This window comes from Neolamprologus brichardi, chromosome 18 (assembly GCF_056152115.1).
Source record: "Neolamprologus brichardi isolate AB-2024 chromosome 18, ASM5615211v1, whole genome shotgun sequence".
In the NCBI taxonomy this organism is placed as follows: Eukaryota; Metazoa; Chordata; class Actinopteri; order Cichliformes; family Cichlidae; genus Neolamprologus; species Neolamprologus brichardi.
Genome location: NC_142121.1, coordinates 23,263,841 through 23,280,818, shown reverse-complemented (window position 1 = coordinate 23,280,818; position 16,978 = coordinate 23,263,841). Strand labels below are relative to the sequence as shown.

The following is a 16,978-nucleotide window of genomic DNA, read 5'->3' as shown; positions in this document are numbered from 1 at the left end:
GTCGGCCTTAATTGGCAACTGCAGTTTTGGCCCTTCAGCCGTGGCTTTATTTTCCAGCCCTGGAGATTACCGCTTGGTATGAATATGGATCACTGGAATCCGTATGTGTAGTGCAGTGATATAGGTGACACCTAGGTATTTCAAATACACTAACTATACTTATTAAACACACATTATCTGTGCTGGTGACATTTGACATGCACTATGCATATGTGAATGTAATCAGATCTGCTGATTTATCTTAACAGCAACCGTGCAGTTCCTGCGGGTGATACAGGAACAGCTAAGGGCCCTCGCAGGTAGCCTTCTCCACCAGGCTTTCCACGATTAATCATTCAGAGCTGAGGGTTCTATTTGTGGAGATTGTGTCCATTTGCTACCTGGTTGAATAACTGAATAAGTCAACACTAACAACGAGAGGGAATTTGTTCTTTGCTTAGCTGTTTCTCAGAATAACTCTCCTGAGGATGAAATTGAGATGATGAGAAAGGGAGAGGAAATGGAAAAGCCAAATGCATGCTGACACTGTGCAATACCATCGATAAAATAATAAAGGCCTAACACTAAGGTCATGCTTTATTTAGAGTAAAAGCCTCTAGTGTTTTTGTTACCTGAAAGAACTAATAATAAAACCTTTCAATGTCCATATCTGACTCAGTCTTCTCCCTGTATCTCCATCATAACATCAAGTAAAGTCCTCTAAACTGCATCCGCTAATACTGAATTAAAGCAATGAAAGCACACTACAGGAACAAGTCTCCCCTGCAGCTTCGCTTCTGCACAAGGTACAAAGAATCAGATAATTAAGGAAGTGTTTGCAGAGGTGCATAAACTACATGTACAAGGAAAAGGGGAAAAATATCAAATGCGATTAAAAAAAAAAAAGAAAAAGAAAGAATCACTGATCTCTCACCGTGGCGATACAATTATATGTAATTTTATGGTGATGCACAGCTCAGAATTTATGACCAGGAAATTATAAGTGCAACAAAAATGCAAGAACACATTACTGTTGTTATTGTTAGCTGTGATGGTTGATTAGGTGCTTGATCTTATTCTGTAGCACTTCAGTGTTTAATTAGCTAGTTGCTAACACTCTTGTATAAAGTGAATGGCAATGAATTAGCATCTTTTGTCCCAGGTAATATCAACCAATGTTGGTTAAAAATCTGAAAATTAAAAAAGTTTTAGAGCCTTTATCTTTGTATTGAAAGGCTTAAAAATATATTAATTCTTCATAAAAATAAAAAAATTCTGACTGATTAAACTAAAGTTGAATTCAAAATGCTATTCTGTGTTACTCTTGGTGTCTCAAACATTTAATGTGTGAGGTTGTGTAACACTGCTCGACAAAAGAAACTGTGTAAAATCATACAGTCACTTTACACAGTTCACATATATTTGCATTCCGTACATACAACATGTCTGTCTGTGTGTGTTTGCTCCATGTGTGCATGACTTTATGCTCCATCTGCTTCAGTGCTACTTCACTCCACAGCCACTGATGTGCTCTGTCAGAGACCAGCAACACGGGTCTCTAACCTATCACACTGTGGCAGGGCATTGTGTGAAGATAAGAGTGTGCTGAAGACACTCAGAATCCGCTGGGGTAATCAAGTGGTACATAGGTCCAGCAAGTCTACCACAAATTTGTCTTAGGCTGTGGCACAGGCTGTCACAGGCTTATGTTTACTCACATTTTATTTATTTTTTATTTTTCTGCAAATGCAGAATATCATTTCACTGGTTTTACATACACTGACCTCGCTTAAGTGTTGCTCACTGGATTCAGTCAGATTCAAGAAGCGCCATTTATCCATGCATATCCCTATCCATTATTATCTTAAAGTTTGTATGTGTCAAAATTCCTTTTTGCTGTTTGTTTTAGATAAGACTGCTTTAGACTTGGCTTTTTTTTTTACCTTTTGAAGAGATTTATGCACCTTAATGTCTCATGAAAACTGGTTGATGGATAAATGTAGTTTGGATTTCTTTTACTATCTGTCCTTGGTCTTTAAAACATCAAAAATGAAAGCCTGACAGTCACAGGTGTGAGGCTTCGAAATGAGTCAACAACAAACTGTGTTGGCCTTCACAGTTCTGTAGGGTGCAGACTCTGGGTCCGTAATCTTTAAAGATCTTCTTCTTCTCAAGAGAGTCTAATGAAAGAACTACATCAGAGGGAAAATATGGGAAATAAATAAATAATTATGAAAACATTCAACATAAAACAGGCAAAAGAAAGGCCAGTTATTTCAGTGTTGGCCTTGAGCTAAAACCAGTCCTATTTAAGCTATTGTGCAAAATGTGCAGTGTCATGTTTCAGCTGTCTGCAGGCAAGAGAAGGACCCAAACACACAACTTACCATGACAAAAGTGAACTCAAAACACTGCTTTATTGCAGGCTTGGAAAGGAAACAAAGAACAAAACTAAATTGGGAAAACTACAAATAACCCCTACATGAAACCACATGGCACCTCACACCACTATGAGGGAGATCACCACACTGACACAGAGACACACAGGGCTTAAATACACTGGGAAATAACGAGGGGAATGAGACACAGAAGGGGAGCACAGCTGGGAGAAATCGGACATAACGAGACCCAAGGGAAGCGAAACTCAATACATTCACGTAGGACACGGACCTTCAAAGTAAAACAGGAAATGTAACATAGACGCAGACTTGACTAGGGGAGACAGAGCAACTAAGAAACACAGAACAATAACAGGGAGACAGAGGGCAGCTACTAAATACTCAGAAAACTAAAGAGAATACAAGAAAGCCAAACTAAGACACTAGACTAAAGAATAAACTGGGGCAACAAAGAGAACTAAGATCATAATACAAAAACTCAGACACAAGAAACTCAAAACACTGGGTCACCGACCCAGGGCTGTGACATGCAGCCACTTGGTGACATTAATGCAGAAGCGCTTCAGGATTGATTTTACATTTCAGGAATAGGAATTTTTCTTCTAATTCATCATCTAACACGGTCATTCTGTCAGGGCAACCCAAGGAACAGTAGGGGTGAGTGGATTCATCCAAACAGTGTTGATACCACCGTGGTACTGGTGTCAGAGTCATAGGATTGATGCTTTAGTTTGTTTCCGTCCTCTAAGTTCAGTACAGGGCTCCTGTTAAACAAAACTAGACACATTTGTTTAAACACAGCTCTCATGCAAGAACACCCCACCCCACCCCACCCCCTTCCTCCTGGATGTCTATATTATGAAGCAGGATTTCATGTCATGTTATGCAAATATTCCACTTGTAATTGTTAGTGGTATTATAACACACTGGAAATGAATGTGAACAACAGCAGCACAGCCATAAAGTGGGAGGCCACATAAAATTACAGAGCAGGGTCAGGAAATGCTGAGAGGCATAGTGTGCTGAGGTTTTTTCACCATTAAATACCACAGAAGCACTGCTATAAGAATAAAGACTGAAGCATTAATTTAATAATATATTTAATTATAATCCATCAGATTATCCCATGTCCTAAGGATGCTGTTGTGGTATGGATATATTTTCCTCATTAACTGACTTTTAGCTGCAAAAGCTTGATCATTTTATATTCCATTGAAAATGGGCAGGTTTTCCTGAAAAGTTTTGATAGTTGAGGGCCACTCTGGGAAACTTATTAGTTGTACTTCCTGACCTTGCTCTCTTCACTTGTGCAAAATGCTCATGAACTTGTTGACATCAAGCATGAAATAAATTGTTTTTCAGCAATTGTCTTATGGAGTAGTTCTCGTTGCAACTGCATTTTGAATTATGTTCAGGGAGCCAAAGCAAGAAAGTGGTGCTTAAAAAAGAAAGGAGAGAAGAGAGCAGGATGAGTATCATGTCAGGACTTTGCTGAGTGCAAGGCCCGAAAGATGAAGTTCTGATCGGCGAGTAGTTAATGTTTCTGTTGCCACTTATATTTTGGAAACACACACTCATGCAGTAGTATGTCGGTGTGATATACCTAGAAGCTGGTTCATTGGTTGTCTGATTGATGAATGAGGAATTCTTTAAATGAGTGTCCAGCATTATAGACATTGTTGTGGTAGCCTGTGACATGCCTGCGCTAGCTCGCATCTCTTTTTTGCACCCTGCTATTGCTTCTGTACGCTAGCTTGTCGATGAACCATTCACTCTAATTTCTGGCACCTTTATGAGCGTGTCTGGGTGGCATTAACAAAGGCAGAAGCATGGTAAGCTGAGAGGAGAGACAGTTTTTTTGTGTTGTTTGTGAATGCACGTTGTGCATAAACCCGTGCTCTTTGATGGGTGACTGATGGGAGACCAGCGTGTAAGACAAACTGCCCCTGGCTCTGCTTTGATTGCTATGACATCAAGTACAATTTGCACATTATTGTACACATGTGCAGATATGTGTGGAACATCACGTAAATGACCAAATTACACTGTGTTTAGTGTGGCTTTGTTACTTTCACAAAATTCTAAAAGAAATTCATTAAAAAGATGATAAATTTAATTTTATGTAAAAAATTACAAATCTTCATCCATAGATGAGTTTCAATATGGCTGACGAGTAACTTGCTTCTATAAGGAGACATCGATTTCAATTTATGCCGATGAAGTAACATTTGTCAAATTCCATCATTACCCTAATTTGATATTGGCTAGGAGTTGGGAAGCAGGCATGCCTCATGTAATGTGGTTCTATATATTGTATAGTACAGTTAACTAAAGCCACAAAAATCCTCAGAACCAGCAGCAACAAAGGTCAGCTGATCACAGCCTGGAAAAATCTACTGGATATCACAACGGTAATTTTTATGTGACTTATTTCTAAGTAAGTAATTTCCCCTCATTGGCACGCTACACTGGAACGTCGGGTTCTCCCACTTGCCAAATCCCAATTTAACCCATGGTGAAGATGTCCAGAGAGAGTGCAGTGGGGAAAAGTTCACAAGACTGTCAGCACTCAGAACAAAATCATGAAACAGCAGATTTTAATTAGGCCAAATTTGTCTCATTCGTGTGTTAAATAGTGGGAAGATGGTAGTTATTATGTTAGTCTGAGACAGGACTGAGATCCTTCTTATACATCATGACACAGTCTGCTCACTTGACTGTGTGTGTGTTTGTGTGTGTGTTTTGTTTGTCTGTTTTTTCCAAGAAAGGAATTTCGTGTTAGTTAAGATTAAAGAGTGGTTCAGATGTTTGTTTGAAGTGAGTCTTTACATCTCATTAAAATTAAAACAGTTTTATTTTAAGTGACAATTACCCTTCAATATTAGTGCCTAATATTAAAAATATACACTATATTTATGGGCTTTAAAAAGGAGTTTTTAGTGCTGTGTCGATCCCCCTTCGCTAACATGCTGTTTTAATAGAACATTATGTTTCTCTCTCCATATATCATCTATATTTTCTCTTCACACTCCTGCTGGTATGGTGTGTGACAGCTAAACACTGTTGCCAGCACCCCACTGATTTTCATCAAAATGGCGAGCATCGCCAAATCTAAATTCCTGTAAGCAGAGAAAAATAAGTCAGTGTGGGGTGAGCATCAGCCCCTGATAGCTTTCCGTGTGTCTGTCTGCCAGTTTTCTTGAATGGCTGAATCAATATAGCTCATATAGAGTTTAGAAAATAATTATTTGATCCCCTGCTGAATTTGTACGTTAGCTAGATAGAATAACAACCAAAAATCCAGATTTTTTTTTTTTTAATAGTTAAAACTTTTATGTAATGTGATTTTTTTTCTGGAGTTTTAGTTGATGATCTCCCTTTTTCCATTAAAATAGAGCTGCCATAAAAATGAGAGACTGTTCATTCCTTTGTAAGTGAGTAAACTTACAAATGTAGCAGGGGATCAAGTAATTATTTCTCCCACTGAGCAATCTGCAAAGTTGTTCGATCCACAAATGCAGGCCAAAAAACATCTGGAAGACTATTAACCTGATCAGAATTTCCACTTTTTCTCTTTTGATTTGTGTCAATGCTTGAACGACACTTGAAATTTACAAAACAATATGTTAAAGCCTTCAAAATGGTTTGTTACGTGCAACAGTCAACAAGTCAGGTCAGTGCATGTTTATTTATATGGCACATTTAAGCACAACAGACCAAAGTGCTGCACAACATTCAATAAAGCAATTAGAAAAATGAAATTAAAAAAACAGTAAGAGAAAACGTTTAAAAGTATAATTAAAAAAGAATCATTAACGAATCAAAAATAACTTACACTGTTCACAGAAAGACATGGGGCACAATTAAAAATAAACTGAAAAGGCTGAGAAAAGGTGAGTTTTTAATTGAGATTTGAAAACTGTTAGTTAGCGAGGCTGACAACCTCGAGGGGAGGCTGCTCTGAGTTTCAGAGCTGCAGCGGTGAAGGATGTGATGGATGTGATAACAGCATGGATCGCCTTCTTAAGATAACTGAATAAAAAAAGGGTTTGGACTACTGAGCAGTGTTTCTATCAGTTGAATAGCTCAATAGTTTAACGCTATTCTTACACAATTATTTCACTGTGTAAAAATAATACACTTAATTGTTAAAAGTGACCAAGCTCGCAGGCATGAGTCACTAATATGAGCATTGTAAAACATATTGATAGTGCTTGAGTGCAAAAGAGTTAGAAAAATATGACCACTGTGGGGTCTGCCCAGATAAACACCTAACAGGAGCTGCAGTCTGGCCAAGGTGTGGGAGTGGAAAAGAGAAGACAACAGAATAAAAGAAATGCAGATGATGGTTTCAGCAAACATGGTTACTTTGCTGTGTGGCCATTACTGGATGGCTTTACTGACATTACATTGAAATGCAAGTTCTCTTTCCTGTAACAGAGTACGAATGAAAACCAAGTCCAGTGTGCATATGTAGAACAAGACTGCAAATACGTTTTTGTGGGGGAGTTACCGCCTTTCGCGTGTTTACTATAGTGTCTTTGCATGTGTGAGCTGTTTTGAGTAATGCATCCCATACGGTAAAAAAAATATATTTTTAAATATATTTTTAAATATATTTCAAAATATACAAAAAATGGCCAAAAAATATATGTGCTAAAATACATTTTAAAATATATTTATATATTTTGAAATGTATTTTAGCACATATATTTTTTGGCCATTTTTTGTATATTTTGAAATATATTTAAAAATATATTTGGCCAAAATATATTTATATATTTTGAAATGTATTTTAGCACATATATTTTTTGGCCATTTTTTGTATATTTTGAAATATATTTAAAAATATATTTGGCCAAAATATATTTATATATTTTGAAATGTATTTTAGCACATATATTTTTTGGCCATTTTTTGTGTATTTTGAAATATATTTAAAAATATATTCATAATATATTTTGAAATGTGTTTTAACGCATATATTTTTTTGGCCATTTTTCTATATTTTGAAATATATTTAAAAATATATTTCAAAATACAATTTAAACTTATTTAAAATCATCCAAAAATATATAAATTTAACCATTAACCCGGAATATTAATTTTACAATTTTATTCTCATTACATACTTAAACATTCTAAAAGAAACACACACACACACACATAATGCTAAGTAGAACAACAATATGTCGTTCAAGTGAAGCGAAGAGCAATTACAAAAGCCAAGGGGTTGTCACATGATTCGGAAGGCATTGTGGGCATTGTAGGCTTAGGTAATCAGAGCCAGCGGATTTTGTAACACGGGCATTTTTTTTCCCTTATCAAGGGCAGTTCTTCACTCTGCGCCGATGTCCGTTTTGCTCTGTCCTCCTATAAAAAGCATGAACATTTGAGTATCTGACTAGTTTTAGATTTCCAAAAATCTGATATTTGTACAACTAAACATTTGAACTACAATGATATGCTATTGAGAGATACTTTTATGGGTACATATTGGTAAAGAAACTGGTGACAGAGAAGTAGGCTTTTTAGAATACTATTAGCTAACCATTTTAACTGACTTTCAAAGCTGTTTACCTTTTAAATTGCTGTGGATCAAAACCTCCAGTGGGAAGGCGGCCATTAGAAGAACACGCACCACTGAACCTAAAAACAACAAAAACAAACAAACAAACAAAAAACAGAACAATATATAAGAGTCCGGTAGGGTAATAAATCTCTTCTGAAGCAATATAATTCATTTTGGGTGAAAAACAAAACATTCCTCTAAAATATATATACTGACATCAGCAATCAACATCATGATTGTAATTATTTCCCTCCTGGTCCATCTACTGCTCTGTGCATGTGTCAAGCACTACGACAGTATCTATGCATATAAATTCACCATATATATCCTGCAAAAATGTCTTGTTATGGTCAAAAAAGCCCAACAAAAAAGGCATTCAAAATAAATAAATAATAATAAAAATAACATGATGTAATTAAAATGCACAACTTACATTAAGGACATCTGTATTTGTATCCACAAGCTAAAAGTAAAACAGTAAATGTGTTAGTAATAGTCCAGGTATTTGTGAAAAACAAAAAAACAAAAACGAGGCAGTAACTGTGACTCTTCTAGTCAGATGCTAAATGCAGAGATTTAAATTTACAGTACAGTACTGCATGTACAGGTAACTGTGTTGTGAACTGTAACTGAATATCAGAGAATCTCAGAGAAATTAAATGTATTTATTTTTTGAGTTTATCAATCATAAAACCGTCTGTTTTGTAGGCCTGTTACGATAACAACCTTTTGTTGGTCTGTATATTGCCCCATAAACAATTGCGACAAGTTATGTCATCGTCATTTTAAGACCATTTTATGCCAGTGAATGTATAATCATAATATAACACCATAATAATGCAAGATCTACACACTTTCAATTGACAAACCAACATCTAATTCTTAAAGTATTTAGATCATGGAAATTAGGTATCAAAATATTAGATACCTTAAAAACTTGTATAAACAGCAAATTTTTTAACAAATAGAAAACAATGTTATTATTTTGTTATTATTATATTTTATTTTTGTAATTTTTTATGTAAATATAATGGAAGATATATTGCATCATCAACAATTATTGAGGTCATGTACATATATTGTGCGTTTGGTTGATATATCGACTATTGTGACAGGCCTACTGTTTTGGTATCATAACAAGCTTGCCAAACATGTATGACCACTAAGCAATGTCTAAACAGTAGTACTGGTCTGAATGACAACAAACATAGCTAGTGTTTGGGAAAATCTGTTAGAAAACAGTTATTATTTCAATAATTATGCTTAGCATTTGTGACACAGACACTGCATAAAAAACTACAACAACAAATACTTACTTTAGGAGGATGGGAGAGGGCAGCATGAGGTTGAGACTGTTCCCTGCTCAGATGCAGTGTAGGACAATCAGGGCTGTCACAAAAATGGGGTGGGGCCAAGTGGCTGCAACCCTAGTTACAATGTACAAGTATATATAATTACATATAATATATGTGAATAAAGCAAGAATCTGTTTAGGTTAGTTACTGTGATGACTGATGCTTGCTAGGTTTATATGATTGTAAACTGCACAAAAACAACAACAGCAACAACATTAATGATAACAACAAACAAAATTACTTAGATTTATGTAAATCTCACATTAGGAAGATCTGCATTCGATTTCATGGGCTGAAATAAATAGGCAGAAACATTACTGCTAAACAACCATAAAAACTCTAAAAAGCCTAAAAATGACTAAAAAAGCAAGGAAATGTGGAACATTGTAATTAGTGAATATTAATAAAGCTTAACTGTGCTTTGTTTCTCACCTTGGTAAGTAAGTGCTCTGTAGCCAGAAGGAGAGGTGGGATTTCTGTAAAAGTCAAATTAAATGTGAATATTCTATATAACAAGTGTAAAAAGTTTTATTTGTAATTTTTTTCCCTTTCTGAGAAGGCAGAATAATAAGAAAAGGCAAAAGTACGTCACAATATAATTAATTAAGTTACATATTTTGATTACCAAATTATGGAAGCGTGGAGCTGCCACCCAGGCAAAAGCAAAATAGAGCTATATCACGTTATAACGTGAAAAGTTTATTGTTCTAACATTATGCTTTTCATGTTTGTATAATATAATATCACGTTATTATAATATACATAATTATCACGTTCGCACAATATTTTACGAACGTGAAAATTATGTATATTGTACGTGATATTACATTGTTCAAACGTGAAAAGTATATTGTACAAACATGATAGTATATTGTTAGCACGATATACTTTTCACGTTATAACGTGATATACTTATATTTCTCTTTTGTCTGGGTGGCAGCTCTACGCTTCCGCGCCAAATAGCGAGAATAAAGTAATATTATATTTGAGAAAAGGCACCTGCTAGCTTGATGATGGAGGCTTCGTAGACACCCGCCTTTTGGCTCCTTGTCGCCACTCCACGAAATAAACGTCCATTTCCTCCATGCCGGCTAATTATTCATCCTCATTAAAATCTCGTATATGTTCAGTTGGCAGAATTGAGAATTTTATATCTTCCAACCACTTAATTAACGCGAACATAATCGGCTTGTTTCTTCCCGTCTCCTGTATCCGGCCGTTCCTCTCACTGTCGGAATTCGCGCCTCAGAGACGTCGGTTATTTTTCAAAAGAAAGAAAAAAAAAAAGAAAGAAACAGCAACCACTACTAAACAGATTTTTTGCACGTTCATTGCACATTTGTGGGAATATTTAAATATGTACTTTTTATTAATTACTTTTCATTTTATCTTCACCATGGCAATGCGCATGCGCATACTCTCCTGCACGCAATGGGCTTTGGAGTTGACGTAACGCTGCAATGCATTGTGGGAGCGCAGGCCACGAATCAAAACAAACACACTCTCTGTGTTGGAAGGAGCAATTCTGAACACTAGCTCAAAAGAAAAAGGACGGTATAGAGACAGATTGTGTCCAGATGGAAAGAGACGGTACTTGCAAAAAAATATTGTGCATTGGAAATGTGGACCCGTATGAAATCCAGCAGTGGAGTAGAAACCTTGAAGACCAAACCGCTATTGACGTAGCCTGATATATTCTCGTACCTTGCCTGTGAAGTCAGTGCATACACTGCGCACCAATTTCGCCATTATAAATCTCTGGAGGCTCACATCCAATTCACCAAGGATCTGGGTACAATTGTGAGTACGCCGTCATTCAAACAAAGGTAAGTCAGCTTGAGTACTGCGAGTAAAATGCGTTTGATTTCCCTCCGAACATTCAGATTAGTGCAGCATAAATTCATTCATGAGGGGGAAATTACAGTGAGAACACGTGGAGGCTCTGTTAGATGGATAACATAGTGAGTTCAGTGCACTGATGTGACATTGTCCTGAAGGATTTAAATATTCTCTATGGTTAAAGAAATTGCACTAATTAATTCATATTTATTATAAATAATCCTAATTACACTTAAAGTCGAACTTTATGCTTTCTCACTCTTGAAAGTGATTACATCCTTGCATTACATACTTAAGTTTTTTTCTGATAGGTTTCTAAAAAGAAACATGCAGATTTAAAATATAACATGCAGCTTTCTATAGATAGATAGATAAAAACACTTTATTTGTTACATTTATGATTAATGTATTTGAACGTAGATACAACACATTTGTGTCGGCCTTGGCTTATTAAAGTTCGTGTCTTGAACTTTGTCTGTGTGTGTTTCAGATCCTGCACTCTCAAAGACTGAATCAACCAGCATTGCAGCCATGGGTCATTGTGAGCATCACAGGGAAGGTTGAAGCCGCCTACTGCACCTGTAAGGCCGGAGTCGTGGAGACCTGCAGCCATGTCCCTGCTCTTCTGTTTAAAGTAGAAGCAACAGTGAGGATCTGTGGCACAAGGACTGTTACAGATGAACCTGCATACTGGGTTTTGCTGGGTAATATGACCAAGATACAGTCAGAGGGTGGCCATAAGATAGAGTTCTCCTCTTCAGCTGCCCAAAAAAAGGCTCTCAATCAAAACATAAACAGACCATCTGTAGTGACAGGGAAAAGAAGCCGTCCTCAAAACAGAAAAATTCCACCTGCTACTGTGGAGGAGTTGGATCAAAATATTTTTCCAAGCATAGTTCTGTTCTGAATAACCCATAATGTTTTAATTTAGGGGGGCATGTAAATAATTTGCATTTACTGGTTATGTACTTACTAATTACCACTGTTCAAAAGTTGAATAAAGAAACAAACAAATGTTTGCCTATTTTTAATTAAAAGCACTTTGTAGAACATCACATCAGTTACAATGTAGAATCAATGTCATGTATAGTTTACAAATGACAAAATGTTTACATAAAATCATGACAGCATTTATATAATATCACCCACTACTAGCATTCTGTAATTTACTGTCTCTTTTGAAAATGTATCTCTACATATACAGCACAAGACTTTTAACAGTATTTAACAAGAGTATTTTCCCTGGTTTTACTAACACACTGGGGCACATGTTCACCAAAACGCAGCAAACCTTTGCCATCTTATCCAGGAGGGTCACCTTTTCACCCTCACATGGAAGAAGTAATCTGATTGGCATGGTGGTATGTAGCATGTAGTTTGAAACAAAGATTTCATAGTGCCCCATGTGTAGTGTTGGAACCCAGTCAGGATGTGTTTCATTCATTTCATCGGCTGGTTTGCTGCAATAATGCCAAATAATTAGCAACTCTATAAATAAAGGTAGTTCTGCATGTTTGTTCTAATTTGCTATGACCTCAGAGCGCATTGAAAATAAAAAGAGTAATATGAACTTATTTAGAACTTACCAGAATGAAAATACTGGAGCACACCAACAGATATCTGTGGCTGGTAGAGAACTGAATATCAGCTCGTCTCACAGCTGCTATCCAGGCTAGACGCCTTCTTTTGGTAACATCTAACACATAAGCTCCCTCATGATACTTCCAGGTGAGGAAACAATGAAAAGAGAGCCCGTTTTCAAGCTTATTCTTTTGCCAGTAGTGCAATCTAACATTACAACCGACCACACAGCAAGCATTTGTTTGGCCTGCTAATATGGCGCCTCAACCAAAAATCCTGGCTACGCCCCATCCAGTAAGATCACGCACCAGAGCCCTATTAACGTATGGATCTAGAAAGAAGACGCTGCATTTTTAACTCTGAGGGAGATGGAGAATGAGCCTATTTCCAAAAAAAGTGGAGTGTGTTCCTTTAAGTACTATATTGTATATATTGTCAAAAACTAAAGTGTACATAGCAGTTGTTGTATCTTGTTTACTGTATCACTGACAGATAATTTCAAAGTCAAGTGAACGCTACATTATAGTGAGATATTGTGTAATGTGAAATACTGTAAGCAAATGAATAAACAGCCTAATTCTTGCTAAACCTTTGACTCTGTTTTTTTTTTAAATCCAACTGTTTTTTGCAGATGTAAATAAAACATGTTGTTACTTTTAGTATTACTATTATTCATATTATTATCATCATTATTGCACTAAATACATTTTAAATAAAGGATACTTTGATATACATTTTACTGTAAGGTTGGAAATGTATTTTCTTCACCCTGAAATATCTTTTGAAATGTATTTTGGTTTGAAAAAAATATATTTTCAATTTTAAAAATATATTTTTTTGAGCATCACAAATACAACATATATTTACCATATATTTGAAATATATTTTGGCCAGGAAAAATGTATTTTTTTACCGTATGGGATTAAAGCAGCTGAGAAAAACATTTGATGGATAAGTACATAAAAGCAAACGAGCAGGTCTAAAAGCTTTGCCATTTTTCTCAAGTATTTTCTCCTTAATTTTTGGATGCATTTATTATTATGAAGTCTGACAGGGTATTAGGGTAAAGCAGTATCAGGAAGAAAAATGTAAAAAAAAGACGAAAAATGAAAGAGGGGAGAAAATAAGAAATTCATTAGTGTCTAGACACAGTTCTCGAGGATGTGTGTGTCTGTGTGTGCATGCGTGCGCCTCCATATTTAGAGAAATCTTCAAGCATCTCTGATTGAATCAGCATGATATCAGATTTGGTGAAAACATGTGGTGTGCTGTCATCCAACATAGAGCTGTCAGTGTGCACCAAGACATGCAGAGTGTGAATTGTGAAGGCGGCCTCATCTCGCGGATGCCCTCCTGTCTCGGTGGACTGCCGCAGGCTCTTTGCTTAATATCGCTGAATCTTTTTTCTATTACACAAAATCTCAATGCAAAAAAACAAATGAGTGAAGGTTTTACCTCTTACTAAGCCGATACAAGGAACGGGAGTGCGATTTTCTGCCGTAGTTGCAAAGAGACAAGCTTTGGCAAACACAAGGGTTCTACTTATGCTGCTTTTAAACTCTAGTAGGTGATTTGATTTGTACTGATTGCTTCCAGTCCCCACCACACCTAATAATAATGTATTGCACATAATCACCCCTCATTTGTGATTGTACCATAATTGTACAACAAGCCTCTGGCAGCAAGATTAACAAATTCACTTGACATGCCCTGTGTGCCCGCACTGCTTCAGACTGAGCTTTCCACTGTATTCAATTAATTTGAAGTTCCATAAATGGGGAGTCTCTGATGCATTCTTTACAGAGGAGTACATACAGTACACGGAGCAACATGGGAGCTGCAGGAAGCTATGATCCCGTGACACCTTCTCTACTCTCGCTTTTTCTTCTTGCCAAGTATCTCTACCCCTGCTGGGTCCGAATCCCAAGGCTGAATAAATATATGCTGTGTTCTCGAGGCTAACTTGAAAGCACTGCTGGTCTTTGAACTAGGATGTGGTTCTATAACCTGAATGGACAGTCTCAACAAAAAAAAAAAAGCATTTCATGGATATGGTCACAAATGACGAGCAGAGTAGGTTTTCTGCACTAACCTGCGCCTTTGTGCTACAGCAATTTTGGCAGGCCGTATTTTCTACTTCCAAGGTTTCAGGCGCTGACACAAGGCTCTTTCAGAAGTGTGCTGTCCCCGTTGAACCCTATGACAGGTTGTCGTAGTGCAGGAGAAGAGAAGGTATCCTGGTGATGTGCACTTAGCTTGGGGAAGAAGCCACTGGGACAATCTGTTGCAGCCAGTGACACTACTGTAGGTTAAGTGTCTGTAAGTAGGTGATGAAGAGTTGGTCTTTTTACTTAATGGAAGTTGTTTCTTTTTTAATAGGAGCATCAGCATGTACTAATAATAATGAGTCATTTTAAAAGTACAGGCTCGTAATGGCAAAAGTGATTGTTTGGTTCAAAATTCAAAGAGTTGAATCATTCGTTCAAAGGTGAGCACAGACAATGTCTCAGTCTTCCACCTTTTTAGAATAGAGTTGGTAAAAACAAGCAAGTATCTACATAACTAGTGGTATATTAGTGAATATTACCTCACCAGGTAACATCACCATTCTTTCCTCGTGGAAAATATTTTTGCCATCATTCAGAAGCTGCGATGGCATTAGCTAAACTGAAGACACTGAAGAAATCCTTAACTGTCATGCTTATTGACTTAATGACAAAGGTTAAACATGTGTGTCTGTGGCCTCTGCAAGTTGTTCTGAATGTCATTTGACTCCAAAGAGCAGGTGGCAGATATAATCAATAGAGGAATGTGTATTAACAAAGTTGAGTTCGCATCCTTCTTCTCAAGTCTGGGAAAATGTAGCCTGTTGCACATGGTGATGACTGCTTAAACATGGCCTGTGGCAATGGTGGTGCATACCATCAGAAATTCTAGTTGACCCTGCATATAAGATTTCTTCTGCAGAGAGAGATCTTACCCAAGGCTTCTGGGCCAGTTTTAATTGTTGAATCACTAAAGGCAATGTTTAAGTATGCTCATTTCTAGGGGTGATTGGAGAAACTGTCCCAGACTATTACAGAGCAAAGCCAACTATCATTTCAATCCAGTGCATGGAAAATAGGGATGCACCGATACCACTTTTTTGGAAACAAGTACGAGTACTTGCATTTCAGTACTCGCCGATACCGATACCGAGTACTTAATAAAAACATGATTTAAATTTACAGGTAACACCTTTAGTCCTATAATTTAACAAAAAACAAACAAACAAGGGACTAGTTTGGAATTAAGAACATTTATTTAAAATGAAAAGCATGTTGTATGCAACATATTACAGAATAAATAATTATAAAAAAAACTAAATTTAATTTTAAATTTGTTCGTCTGTTTCTCTGTTTAGAAGTCTCACTAGCACAGTCACAGCTGGGATGACATCAGAAGCTAGTGCGTCGTAGCTGCTCACTTTTTTAGTTAGTTCCTCAAAGGGGGCGAGGATGGCAACAGTCGTCTCCATAAGATCCCATTGGTGAGCGGTGAGATAGTCAGGGAGTTCGTGCTCGGACACATACACGACCAGCACTCGCTTTTGCTCAATGAGGGACTGGAGCATGTAATACGTGCTGTTCCAGCGCGTCTGTACGTCCTGCTGCAGTCTCTTTATTGGCTGGTTGAGCTGTCCCTGAATGTCCTCGAGGTGGGAGTAGGCTAAGGCGGAATGTTTAAAATGCCCAACTATTTTCCGTCCCACTGCTATAGCATCAGCTATGCTCCTCTGTGCTAATAAACATGTGTAAATAAGCGTGGGTAAACTCTTTGTACTCGTTGTTGTGTTGGGATTTTAGGTGCTTGATTAAATTGCTTGTGTTAAATGCGCTACCTTTACAACCTCCTCTGGACAATTTCGCTGAGCACAATTTGCAGTCCGCCTTTGTTTTCGTGTCTTCGTTCACTTTGAAATAGTTCCACAAGGCTGATATGTCCCGCCTTGCCTTCTCCCAGCTCTGAGCTGCAGGGTTAGGCACTCGGGGCCTGGGGGCGGGCACTCGGCGCCTGTGATTAACCCCTTACATGCCGCTCAAACATAGACAGGTCTCAGACCGTGGTATCGGTCCTCGGTATCGGGGACTTTTAACGAGTACGAGTACTTTAGAAAATGTGGTATCGAGGCCGATACCCGATACCGGTATCCGTATCGGTGCATCCCTAATGGAAAAGATCATTTTTAATAAATTTATGTGGTATAGTATACG

General features: G+C 37.2%; 1 long non-coding RNA gene across 2 annotated transcripts; it reads right to left on the bottom strand.

Moving 5' to 3' along the window:
* Positions 1-7,701: 7,701 nt before the first annotated feature.
* On the bottom strand, positions 7,702-10,564 carry LOC148097745 (uncharacterized). Of its 2 annotated transcripts, XR_015716768.1 has the most exons (7): positions 10,305-10,564; positions 9,738-9,781; positions 9,568-9,597; positions 9,267-9,377; positions 8,384-8,413; positions 7,959-8,027; positions 7,702-7,751 (listed from the first exon to the last, which is right to left on the bottom strand). It is a non-coding gene; the product is annotated as an uncharacterized LOC148097745 (long non-coding RNA). The 2 variants fall into 2 exon arrangements; XR_015716767.1 differs by lacking the exon at positions 9,568-9,597.
* Between the last annotated feature and the right edge of the window lie 6,414 nt (positions 10,565-16,978).